The 10,778-nt window shown below is 42.5% G+C and overlaps 1 protein-coding gene across 2 annotated transcripts in view; it reads right to left on the bottom strand.

Moving 5' to 3' along the window:
- SGMS2 (sphingomyelin synthase 2) overlaps positions 1 to 9,821 on the bottom strand; it is an 88,296-nt gene extending 78,475 nt beyond the window's left edge. The window contains exons 1-2 of one of the 2 annotated variants that reach the window (XM_011989810.1): positions 9,591 to 9,692; positions 5,966 to 6,068 (exon numbers count right to left, since the gene is read on the bottom strand). The gene's annotated coding sequence lies outside the window, so the exon portion shown is untranslated. Of the gene's footprint in view, positions 1 to 5,965; positions 6,069 to 9,590 lie in introns of both variants that reach the window. The other variant, XM_011989806.1, reaches the window with a different exon arrangement.
- Between the last annotated feature and the right edge of the window lie 957 nt (positions 9,822 to 10,778).

Below are 10,778 nucleotides of genomic sequence, written 5' to 3'. Positions count from 1 at the left end.
GCCTCCCAAAGTGCTGGGATTACAGGCGTGAGCCACCGCGCCCGGCCAACCTTGCTATTCTTAATGTGTCTGTAATAAATCATAGATCAGGCAGCCCTCTCCTAGGACTGGCATAAGGAACAAATCAAAACACAGATTGCTCTGTCTTTGTTTCTACTGCTGCTCTATCAAGTTACCACAAAGTCAGTGGCTTAAAAGAACACAGATTTTTTTTCTCCTACAGTTCTGGAGGTCAGAAGTCCCAAATGGATCCCTCTGAGCTAAACATCACGGTGTCAGAAGGACTGTACTCCTTTCTGGAGGCTCCATGGGAGAGCTCATTTCCTTGCCTCCTCCAGCTTCTGGAGACTGTGTGCATTCCTTGGCTTGTGGCCTCCTTCCATTTTCAAAGCCAGCAATGGATGTTTGAGTTTTTCCAATAATGTCAACTTTCCTGCTGTGACTCTTCTGCTTCCCTTTTCCACTCAGAAGATCCCTGTGATTACACTGGGCTCATCCAGATGATCTAGGATAATGTTAATATCAACATCAGCTGGTCAGCACCCTTAACTCCATCTGCAACCCGAATTCCCCCTTCCCTGCAGGATGAGTGAGAATCCCTTACCTGAAATGCTTGGGACCAGAAGTGTTTTGGATTTTTTAAATTTTGGAGTATTCTCATTATTTTTCATATATATCTTATACACACAGATTGAAGGTAATTTTGTATGTTTTAAATAATTTTGTGCATGAAACAAAGTTTTGACTGTTTTAACTATGACCAATCATGTGACATTAGGTGTGCAATTTTTCATTTACGGTGTCACACTGGCACTCAAAAAGTTTCAGATCTTGGAGCATTTTGGATTTTCGGATTAGGAATGTTCAAGCTATATACCATAACAGATTCATAGGTTCTGGGAATTAAGATGTGAACATCTTTGGAGAGCCATTATTTTGCTTACTACCATCTCCAACAGCAATTAGAAAACAAAGAAACCTCAAGTGTACAAGCTACTCTCCTCCAATAAAGATTTTTAACTATTTTAATTTACAACAAATGAAAACCCTAAAGCTAAAAAAATAAAACGAATACTGTTAGGACAAGAGACCCGAGATTGCTGCTCGTCTTGCTTAGCTGAGTGTGCTGAGTGGGGAATGGGAGAATGCATGCTTCCTTCCCAGACCATCACCAGGGTCGACCATGCACTCAGCTTTTACAGAGAAATGCTTGATAACACCATAGTGAAAATTAGTATCAACGTCTTTTTTCTTTTTTTGAGAAAGGATCTCGCTCTGTCACCCAGGTTGGAGTGCAGTGGCTCAATCTCAGCTCACTGCAGTCTCAGCCTCCCAGGATAAAGCAATCCTACCACCTCTGCCTCCCAAACAGCTGGGACTTCAGGTATGCACCACCAGGCCCGGCTAATTTTTGTGTTTTTTGTAGAGGAGGGGTTGCATCATGTTGCCTGGGCTAGTCTCAAACTCCTGGACTCAAGCCATCCACCCACCTTGGCCTCCCAAAGTGCTGGGACTATAGGTGTGAGCTACAGTGCCCAGTCTATCAACGTCTTTCAATAGCAATATTGAAATACATAATCTAATTGTAATCCTACACATGGTAAATCACGGAGTTGATCATATGTTTGAACAGGTGCAATTTTTTCTTTGGCAAAATTGCAATATACAAGGACACAAATAGGGCCCAAACTGTGAGAAACATGCTAGATTCCACAAGCAACAGCGCAGTGATTAGACTCTGCAGTAAGGCTGCCTGCTTTCAAAATCTAATTCAACTATTTACCACCTGTGTGGCCTTAAGTAAGTGACTTAACCTCTCTGTGTCTCAAGTAGGGATCCTTAAAGCGAATTTTAAGAGTAAATGAGTAACAGTTTTAAGTACTTAGAACAAACCCTGACACATAGTGAAAATAAGTATTTGTTAAATAAACTTTTAAATGCTCCTGCTTGCTGCTTATAACTTGCCAATCAAACTATATTTCAAGGGAGCAAACTTCTCAGCCCTAGCTAATTTAGCATATGGCATATATTTTATATATATATAAATATATTCAATGACATTCATGCAGAATAAGTGGTATATTACACTAACCAAAACAATACACTTTGTTGCTATTAAAGTTTGGTAGCAGTTACTGGGGTAGTAATAACTGGGTGGTTCAACAACTCGCTGAACAAATGCAAATGTCAGAAGACAGTAGCAGCTGTGTTAAATAAACTGTCTCAGGGCCTCCTAAAGAAAGACGCACAGCATTGGCGAGGACAGTAGGGTTTGTGATTCTTAGTGGCCCAGGCACTTTCTGGGACAGTGGTGTTCATGGTACAATACTCCCCAGAAGCCTAAGCTCTGTGAGGGACAGTACCAGTTGTGCTAGACTACCGCTACCAGCATCTGCTAAGAGGGCAGGCATATTGTGACTGTGGCTTCAAAAGCTTTTCAGCATTCACAGCTGATGTTATACACTTCTTATGAAAGTTCTTGAATTCAATGGCAGTGTACAACCAACTTCAATCATTTTATTTTAACCCCAAAGGAAAGGGGGCAGGGAAAAATACGGGACAGGCTCCAGCTCCTATTAGCACAGCCAAGATGTAACACATGAATGTGGATATACCATTCCAAAAGAAACATGCTACCTTAACGAGAAAGAATGGTTCCATTTGACACAATAAGACTGAACTCTGTTTTAAAAGTTCGAAGTGCAGCTTATATGCAGAAAATAACGATTGCTGAGCCCTTGAATATTTACTGTGAAGCAGGCATTACTCTCAATATTTTACACACAGGGAGCCATGTAATTCATACAGTCACTTTATGGGGTAAATATTATTTTACTCCCGTTATGCAGCCAGGAAATAGAGGTTCACCTGTGGAAGCTGCTCCGGGGCATCTAGTGGTGAGCAGCAGTGCTGTGACTCAAGTCCAAGCCCGCCTAAGCCTGTCAGGGTTCACCTCTGGCATAATTTCATGATCTTAAGGCAGCACAGACCAGAGGAATGTTCCAGAAGCACGTACACATACAGTCCTATATCAAACTATGTCTCTCAAAACCCAACATATCGCTGAAGCTAGCGGAGAGAAGACAGAAAGCTATGTAGGGTACTGGGAAGTGTATGGCATTAGAATCACTTGGGCCTGCCCTCAAATCCCTGCTCCACTTCCCACCGGCTCTGTACTCTTGGCTACTTTAAGGTTACTTTTGCCTTGTTTCACCTTTAAACACTTTCCTAATTGTTTCCATACCTCCAGAGTGGATAGAATTTCCATTTTGCAGAGCTGTCTGAAGATGAAGATAGCAGTTCATTTAATCTTCACTAGTATTTACGGTATCATTATTTAACCACCACTATCTATAAACACTAAATCCATGTTCTGTGTTTGGGGAAGCTTGGAGAATCCACACAATTGACCTCTCTCTGTTTCAAAGACTGAACTTCACATTCAACTAATGCTGCAAGTCTTTCTGAACGATCTCCACCTCTGTTTGGAAACAGGATGCTATCTAAGGTCTAATACCTAGAATCTATGAGGAACTTAAATATACAAGCAAAAAAAAAAAAAAAAAAAATTAAAAAATGGGCAAAGCCACAAACTGACACTTCTCAAAAGACAACATACACACAGCCAACAAGCATATGAAAAAATGCTCAACATCATTAATTACTAGAGAAATGCAAACCAAAACCACAATAGATACCATCTCATACTAGTCAGAATGGCTATTATTAAAAAGTCAAAAAACATGCTGGCAAGGTTGCAGAGAAAAGGGAACACTTATATACTGCTAGTGGGAATGTAAATTAGCTCAGCTAATCACTGTGGAAAGCAGTTTAGAGATTTCTCAAAGAACTGAAAACAGAACTACCATTTGACCCAGCCATGTCATTACTAGATATAAACCCAAAAGAATAAAAATCATTCTACCATAAAGATACATGCACATGTATGTTCATCACAGCACTATTCACAATAGCAAACACATGGAATCAACCTAGATGCCCATCAACAGTGGACTGGGTAATGAAAATGTGGTACATATATACCATGGAATACTATGCAGTCATAAAAATGAATGAAATCGTGTCCTGTGCGGCAACATGCACATAGCTGGAGGCCATTATCCTAAGTGAATTAATGCAGGAATGGAAAACCAAGTACTGAATGTTCTCACAAATAAGCGGGAGCTAAACACTGAGTACACATGGACCCTAAGAAGCGAACAACAGACACGGGGGCCTACTTCAGGGTAGAGGGTGGGAGGAGGGTGAAGACTGAAAAACTACCTATCAGTTACTATACTATCTGAGTGACAAAATAATACGTACATCAAACCCCTGTGATACACAATTTACCCATGTAACAAACCTGCACACCCAAAATAAAAGCTGGAAGGAAAAATAAAGGAATTGCGTGGCTGAGCAGGGTGGCTCATGCCTGTTATTCAAGCACTTTGGAAGGCTGAGGTGGGAGGATAGCTTGAGTCCAGGCATTCAAGACCAACCTGGGCAGCATAGCAACACTCTGTCTCAATTTAAAAAAGTAAAAGAATAATAATATAAATAGTAAATAGGGGTATAGTGAAAGAAAAGACTGTACATATAAAAGTAACAATTCAGTTAAAGTTTCTTCTTTAAAAAAATGTGCACAAGTTTAGTTTGAAAGTTTTAAGCGAGATATCAATTTAAATAAATATAAACACAAAATTATAAGGCTGAATTTCAAATTGTATAGGAGTTTGTCAATAGAGGGAAAACCAATTATAAAATAACTCATCTGATTTGACTTTAATTCTATTAGCTGTTTCTTTAAACTTTGCTTTGAATTACAAGTCATTGTTAGAAATTAATAAAGTGAACTGATCTGGGTATCCATATGAAGTGGCTGAAATGAACACTACTCATATTCTAACATCCTTTATCAAAAACTATAAATTAACACTGGAAATCAAAATAGAAAACCGAAGGAAAAACTAAAATTTTGACTCAGAGTAGCAAAGGTGTGATATTATTGTAAAGCTTCAGAATGTTTCAAGAAATGCTTTATATTTACAATGAAAATAAACTAACGGAAATTTCTCGCACTTTGATTAAATCAGCCCCAAAATGTCAAACAACAAATGTGTAACGTTTTAAAAAATAGGTGACCTATTTAAAATGGATGGAACTTATTCTAAAGCTAGTGATAAGGCTGCTAAATGCAACACTTGAAAGTCATTCATCTATCTCACTGGGTTCTAATGCTTCATCAAACTGTAGAAGTAGAATGTCCTTCAGAGAGCTCCTCTGCAAAATTAGCAGCCCTCCATTCTGCTATACTTCCCCACAAAAGACATTTAGCTTCATGGCTAATAAAAAATAACAAACGCAAACAGTACTTTAAGAAAGTTTGTATGTTCCCTTTTCAACAGATAAATTCCTTGCATAATGAGCTACTGATCCACTGTGCAGCTCCACAGAGAAAGTTGATCCTATTGCTGAAGTCTTATGAGACACGCTAAAGGAACTAAGAAATTAGGACTCTGGAATTTTAAACTAAAGAGACAGGGAACAGTTCTCTAATTCTGAACACAGTTTAGAAAAAAGGGCAGCTAAATTAAACATTATGTTTCACTTTTAAAAATGCAAAATAACTGAAATAATCATGAACGTGTAGACAGATATTGCCATAAAGATTGAAAGCAGAGCTGCTTAAAATAGTGAACACTAGAAACAAACTAAGTGTTCAGCAATTGGGGATTGCTTGAGACACAGCCACGTAACAGAAAACTAAAAATGATGCTGTGTTAGAGTATGTTAGTGACACACAGTTGTCCATGTTTGGATGAGGAGAGAAAACCTAAGTTGGAACACAGAGAACGAACCCATTTTTGTAGAGATAAATTTTAGCTGTGCAACTTCAGGAAAGTTACTTAATTTCCCTAAAACAGTTTTATCCTCAGTAAGAGAAGGTAATAAGAGTACCTACCTCACCGGATTGCAGTGGGGATTACAAGAGATTTGATATATAAAGCAACTGTCACGTTGCCTGGCCCATAGTAAGATCCATACTTGTTAGCTGTTTGTGTTATCTGTGCATAGGGGCAAAAACGAAGGAGATAGTTGCTACCTAAGGCTTACAGCCCAGTAGAGACGTAATCAAGAGGGGGCAGATATAAATGTTAAATGAGTTTCTGGGTGGTGAGATTATGGCTGATTTGTTTTGCCTATACTTATAAATTTCCATAAGTAACACATTACTTATAATATGGGGAAAACTAATAAATTGGAATACTCATACACTGATAATCCTCTTAAAAATCTACCAGTGTTTTGTTCACAGCAAGTAAATCTTTTTTTGTTTTGTTTTGAGACAGAGTCTAGCTCTGTCACCCAGGCTGTAGTGCAGTGATGGAATCTCAGCTCACTGCAACCTCCACCTCCCGGCTTCAAGCGATTCTCCTGCGTCAGCCTCCCGAGTATCTGGGACTACAGGCGAGCACCAACATGCCCGGCTAATCTTTGTATTTTTAGTAGAGACGGAGTTTCACCATATTGGCCTGGCTGCTCTTGAACTTCTGACGTCAAGAGATCTGCCTGCCTCAGCCTCCCAAAGCGCTGGAATTACAGGCATGAGCCACTGCGCCCAGTCACACAGCAAATATATCTTAGTTGAGCTGAGCTGACCCTTCAGATTTCATTTAAACAAGCTTGCTTTGAATATTTAAAATTATTTAAACCGAAGAGCTATTACTAGTCCGTAATATTTTACTGGGTAAAGCAAGAAGGCATACTTTTATTATTCAGCCTCATAAAGAATTTATGAGCCCCTATTCAAGACCATTCAGAATGCCACCAGATCTCCTCTTATCTATCAGTGGGAGGCAGCCTATGACAGCCTAATCACTTCTTGTCTCTTCCCAAGTCCCCAGCACTCTCCTTTTTTGACTCCTATTTCCCCCTCTTGATAATCACAGCCTGAGGTCTCTACTGGACTGTAAGCCTTGGGGTAGCAACTATCAACTTCGTTAGCATTGCTAGCCCCTAGCACGGTGGCTGTTTGTAGTTGTTGCATACTAAAGGTTCAGCAAATAAATATCTGGTACTAGTAGTTCAAGACAAAGCCTTCAATTTCTCCATTGAGACAATGCGCTAATGGTGAGTAAGTCATTGTTTAGTCTAAAACTGTCCAAAACTCTCAGTAATCTTTCCTTCAAAAAAGAAACATCTCACCTCAAAGTATCACTTTAAAAGAAAGTTCTCACTGGTGTTCCATTGTCTATTTTAATAGTTCTAAGATTATTTCTATTTTTTCCCTGTATTTTGTTTAAAGTCCCACAAAAATCTCAAAGAGCTTAAGTGAACTTGCTCAAAGGAACACAGCTCAGAGAGCCTTAGGTCTCCCGGACTCCCATGTCCACGATCTCACTACACGGTACAATGATAACACAGCTCCCAGATCTTCTACCCTATAAGTTGTTATAGTTATGGTAAGAGCGCATGTCTTCAATAACACGTGTACAGTGCTAAAGTTTCTTCCAAACATTTCCTAGGGCTTTTACAAGATTCTGGGAGGGGAGAAACTCAGAACAGGGTGCAGCCACCTCAAGGAGTCCAAGTGCTTCCCTCTAGATTCACAAGTCAACCAGCTTTACTTAAAAATGAAACCAAAGGAACCAAATTAAACATTAACTTGTAAAAAAAAAAAACCCAAAAAACAAAAAACAAAAGAAAAAAACCACTTCAACCAGACTATTGTGAAGTAAGAATTTCAGAAGACCAAGGAAAGGGCCATAAAGAGGACATTTTGCACTGCTTGCACTGTTTCTTTAGAGAAAAAAAGGTAAAGGTAAAGTTTGCTTCCTACACATTCTTCCTGTAAATTCCAGGTTGTCGCTTTCAGCCATTGCTCTGACATTGTTTAAACAGTAAATGGCAGTTCCCATGACACAGGATGAAAACCATAACCTTCTCAGGTATCCGTACTAAAATGTTTAACTTGCTGAAAACATCACTTCCCAATCTAAAGAACTTGCCACAGCATTTCACACGCTAACCCTCGGCCCACCAGGCTTATAAGAAGGACATTCTGTGGAAATTAATTGGTTATTAGCTAAGCCAGCTGGAACATACTATTATTTATATATAAACAGCTACAATTTGTTGGGGTCTGCTTTGTACCAGACATTATGTGCTGGTACATTATATGTCTTTTGTGCTTTAATCCTCATTATTATCCTCATTATTAATCCTTATTTAATCCACCTTATTATCTGAAGTAGAAATAATCCCATTTTACTGGTTCAGAATGTTTAATGTACCTGAGCACCCACCGTTAATACAGAAGACTGGAAATGAAACCAAGGATTTGAAAAGTTAGGTACAGATTCAAAATCCACGCCGAATCCAGTGACACTAAACAGTTGAATCTCTTCAAACATAACACACACGTCAAAATGATTTTAAGGTCATTTTAGAGCATGCAAGACTTGAAATAGAGGAATGGCAACATTAATAAAAAAGACTGCAGGACATAACATTTTAAGCTGGTTTCAAGCCGCGGATAAGTAATGATTATCCATACTGCTGACTGGATGTTGACAGGGGTTCACTGCCCCTTATTTTCGCTGAGAAACCAAGTCTTCCCCTCCCTAAGGGGAGCAGCTCTGAAATGCCACACGTTGAAGGGTTTCGGTGTGGGCTGCCCAAGAGCTGGGCTGTTACTGTTCACACATCATCAGTCAGTGCCTCTCAAAAAAGAAAAAAAAAAAGAAAGAAAGAAAAACAACCCCCCCCCACACACACACAGTCCCTCCTCCACCACCTGAACTTCAGCCCTGACCTCTAGAGTGGTTCTGGACAATCTGTGGTTTATAACCTGTGCCCTTTCAACGCCAGGAACAAGGTACCCGAAATGGGTTGCAAATGAATGCGCTGACTGCTCAGAGGAAGGAGACTAAGGCACACATCTCTCCTCCAGACCACAAAATCGAGGAAGGATGCCCTGGGCGGGCAGGGTGGGGGCCGGATTAGAGCCACGTCCCCGCTTCGCAATCCACCTTTCCCCTCCCGCGCTTCGGAGGACTCGCCGCTCCCCAGCCCATCCTCCTCCTGGCCCCTCCGCGCGCTCCTTACCCGCTGGTAGCCGGGGCTCCAGACACTCCCAGCTGAAGGCACTTGCTCCTGCGAAGGGGATCTGCCACGGGATGGAGCCCGCTGCCGCAGCCGCCGCGGCCAGGTCCGGGCGTCACCACCCCCGGGCCGAAGCCGCTAGAAAGTTTGCTCGGGGTCTCGCCCTCCCACGCCGCGGCCTGTCTAGGGGAAGCAGCTCTCAGGTCCCTCCCGCGGCCGCCGCCCCCGAGGCCGCACTCGGCGGCGCTGCAGCACCGGCCAGGCTCCCAGCGGCCGAAGGCGGCTCCGTGCACGCCGAGGGCTGGGTCTCCCCGCCCCACTCAGCCCACGGCGCGGCGCTCAGTGTTGACCGCGGCCCCGCGCCCGCTCTCCCCGCCCGCCGCGCGCGGCCAGCTCCCTGCACCCTGCGCCCAGCGCGCTCCTGACATCATTCATTCTCTCACACCCTCGCCCGCCCACTCCATTTCCAAACAGTGACTCACCCGTCGGCCCGGTGGCAGCAGTGCCTGTTCCTGCTGCCGTGGCTCTCCAGGCGCAGAGTGGAGCTCGAAAAACCTGCGCGACTTCTTAAGAAGAAAATCCCAGCCGACTCTCCCCTCGCGGCTGTTTCAGGTGCAGAGAAGGAGGGGCTTGGCAGGCAGGGCAGTTTGGCTCCCGGCCGAAAGGCTGAGGGCCTGGAACTGACCTCCCCGAGCGGCAACAGAGATCAATCTGGGAAAGTTCTTTGGGTGCCACTCCCAGCAACTTTCAGGGGTGGGGCTGGAACGGGATCCCCCACCCCCGCACCCCGCCTGTTTCGGAAACTGCTTCGGTGTGAGTGGGCTTGGGAGCGCCAGCGTTGATTCAGAGGATTGACCGGTGTTGACCGGGCCTAAGTCAAAGAGGTGGGTTTCCAAACCTCCAGCGCTGCCTGGCAGGGTTAGTCATCAGTCCGTATGGTGTGAGCTGGAAGGGTGCTCCAAGCTAATGAGGCTGGCAGCACTGTCCCTTTCGAGCCTAACCATCGTGTCATTTGTCTGTTAGTTGATTTACTTCTCACTTAAGGAACCGTAACCAAAATAAACAGTGGAAGTAGTTATTTGCTTAACTGAATACTGCGCTTTTCCATAGCTTTTGGGGCCCAAGGCAGCCGTGGGTGGTTTCTTCGAAGGCCTCAGTAGTTTTTTTTAAAGGGGGATTGCTATATTTAAAATGGTAACGGTTCTACATTGTCCTGGAGTTGCTATTCATACACCTGCTGGGCAGTTTTCAAAGTAAACGATGGCAGTCTCGAGGACTCTCACTAGGAATGACCAATCTGGGGAATTTGGCTAAATCTTTATTGACATAAATGTTTTACATTAATGTCTGCTTCTGGACAAGGTAATTATGTTTAGAATTTGCACTGGTTTATGGGTGCTTCCATATAATCAACAAAAATAATGACGGGAATCTTTGGGTTTCTAGTGCAGATATCATGTGGGTCAACAATCATTTGTCTGTGGCTATTAAAGATGATGGTAACAGAAAAGAATATACAAGGCAGGCAATCCCCAAACTCACAACTTTAAGATGTTGTCACCGTACAGGCAACCAAAGAAAAGAATGGACAAATGGAATCATATTAAGCTAAAAAGCTTCTGCACAGCAAAGGAAACAACAAAGTGAAGAGACAACCCACAGAATGGGAA

Source organism: Mandrillus leucophaeus, unplaced genomic scaffold (assembly GCF_000951045.1).
Source record: "Mandrillus leucophaeus isolate KB7577 unplaced genomic scaffold, Mleu.le_1.0 Scaffold364, whole genome shotgun sequence".
NCBI lineage: Eukaryota > Metazoa > Chordata > Mammalia > Primates > Cercopithecidae > Mandrillus > Mandrillus leucophaeus.
Note: the sequence above shows the minus strand (reverse complement) of the source record. Positions and strands in the feature narration are given on the sequence as shown.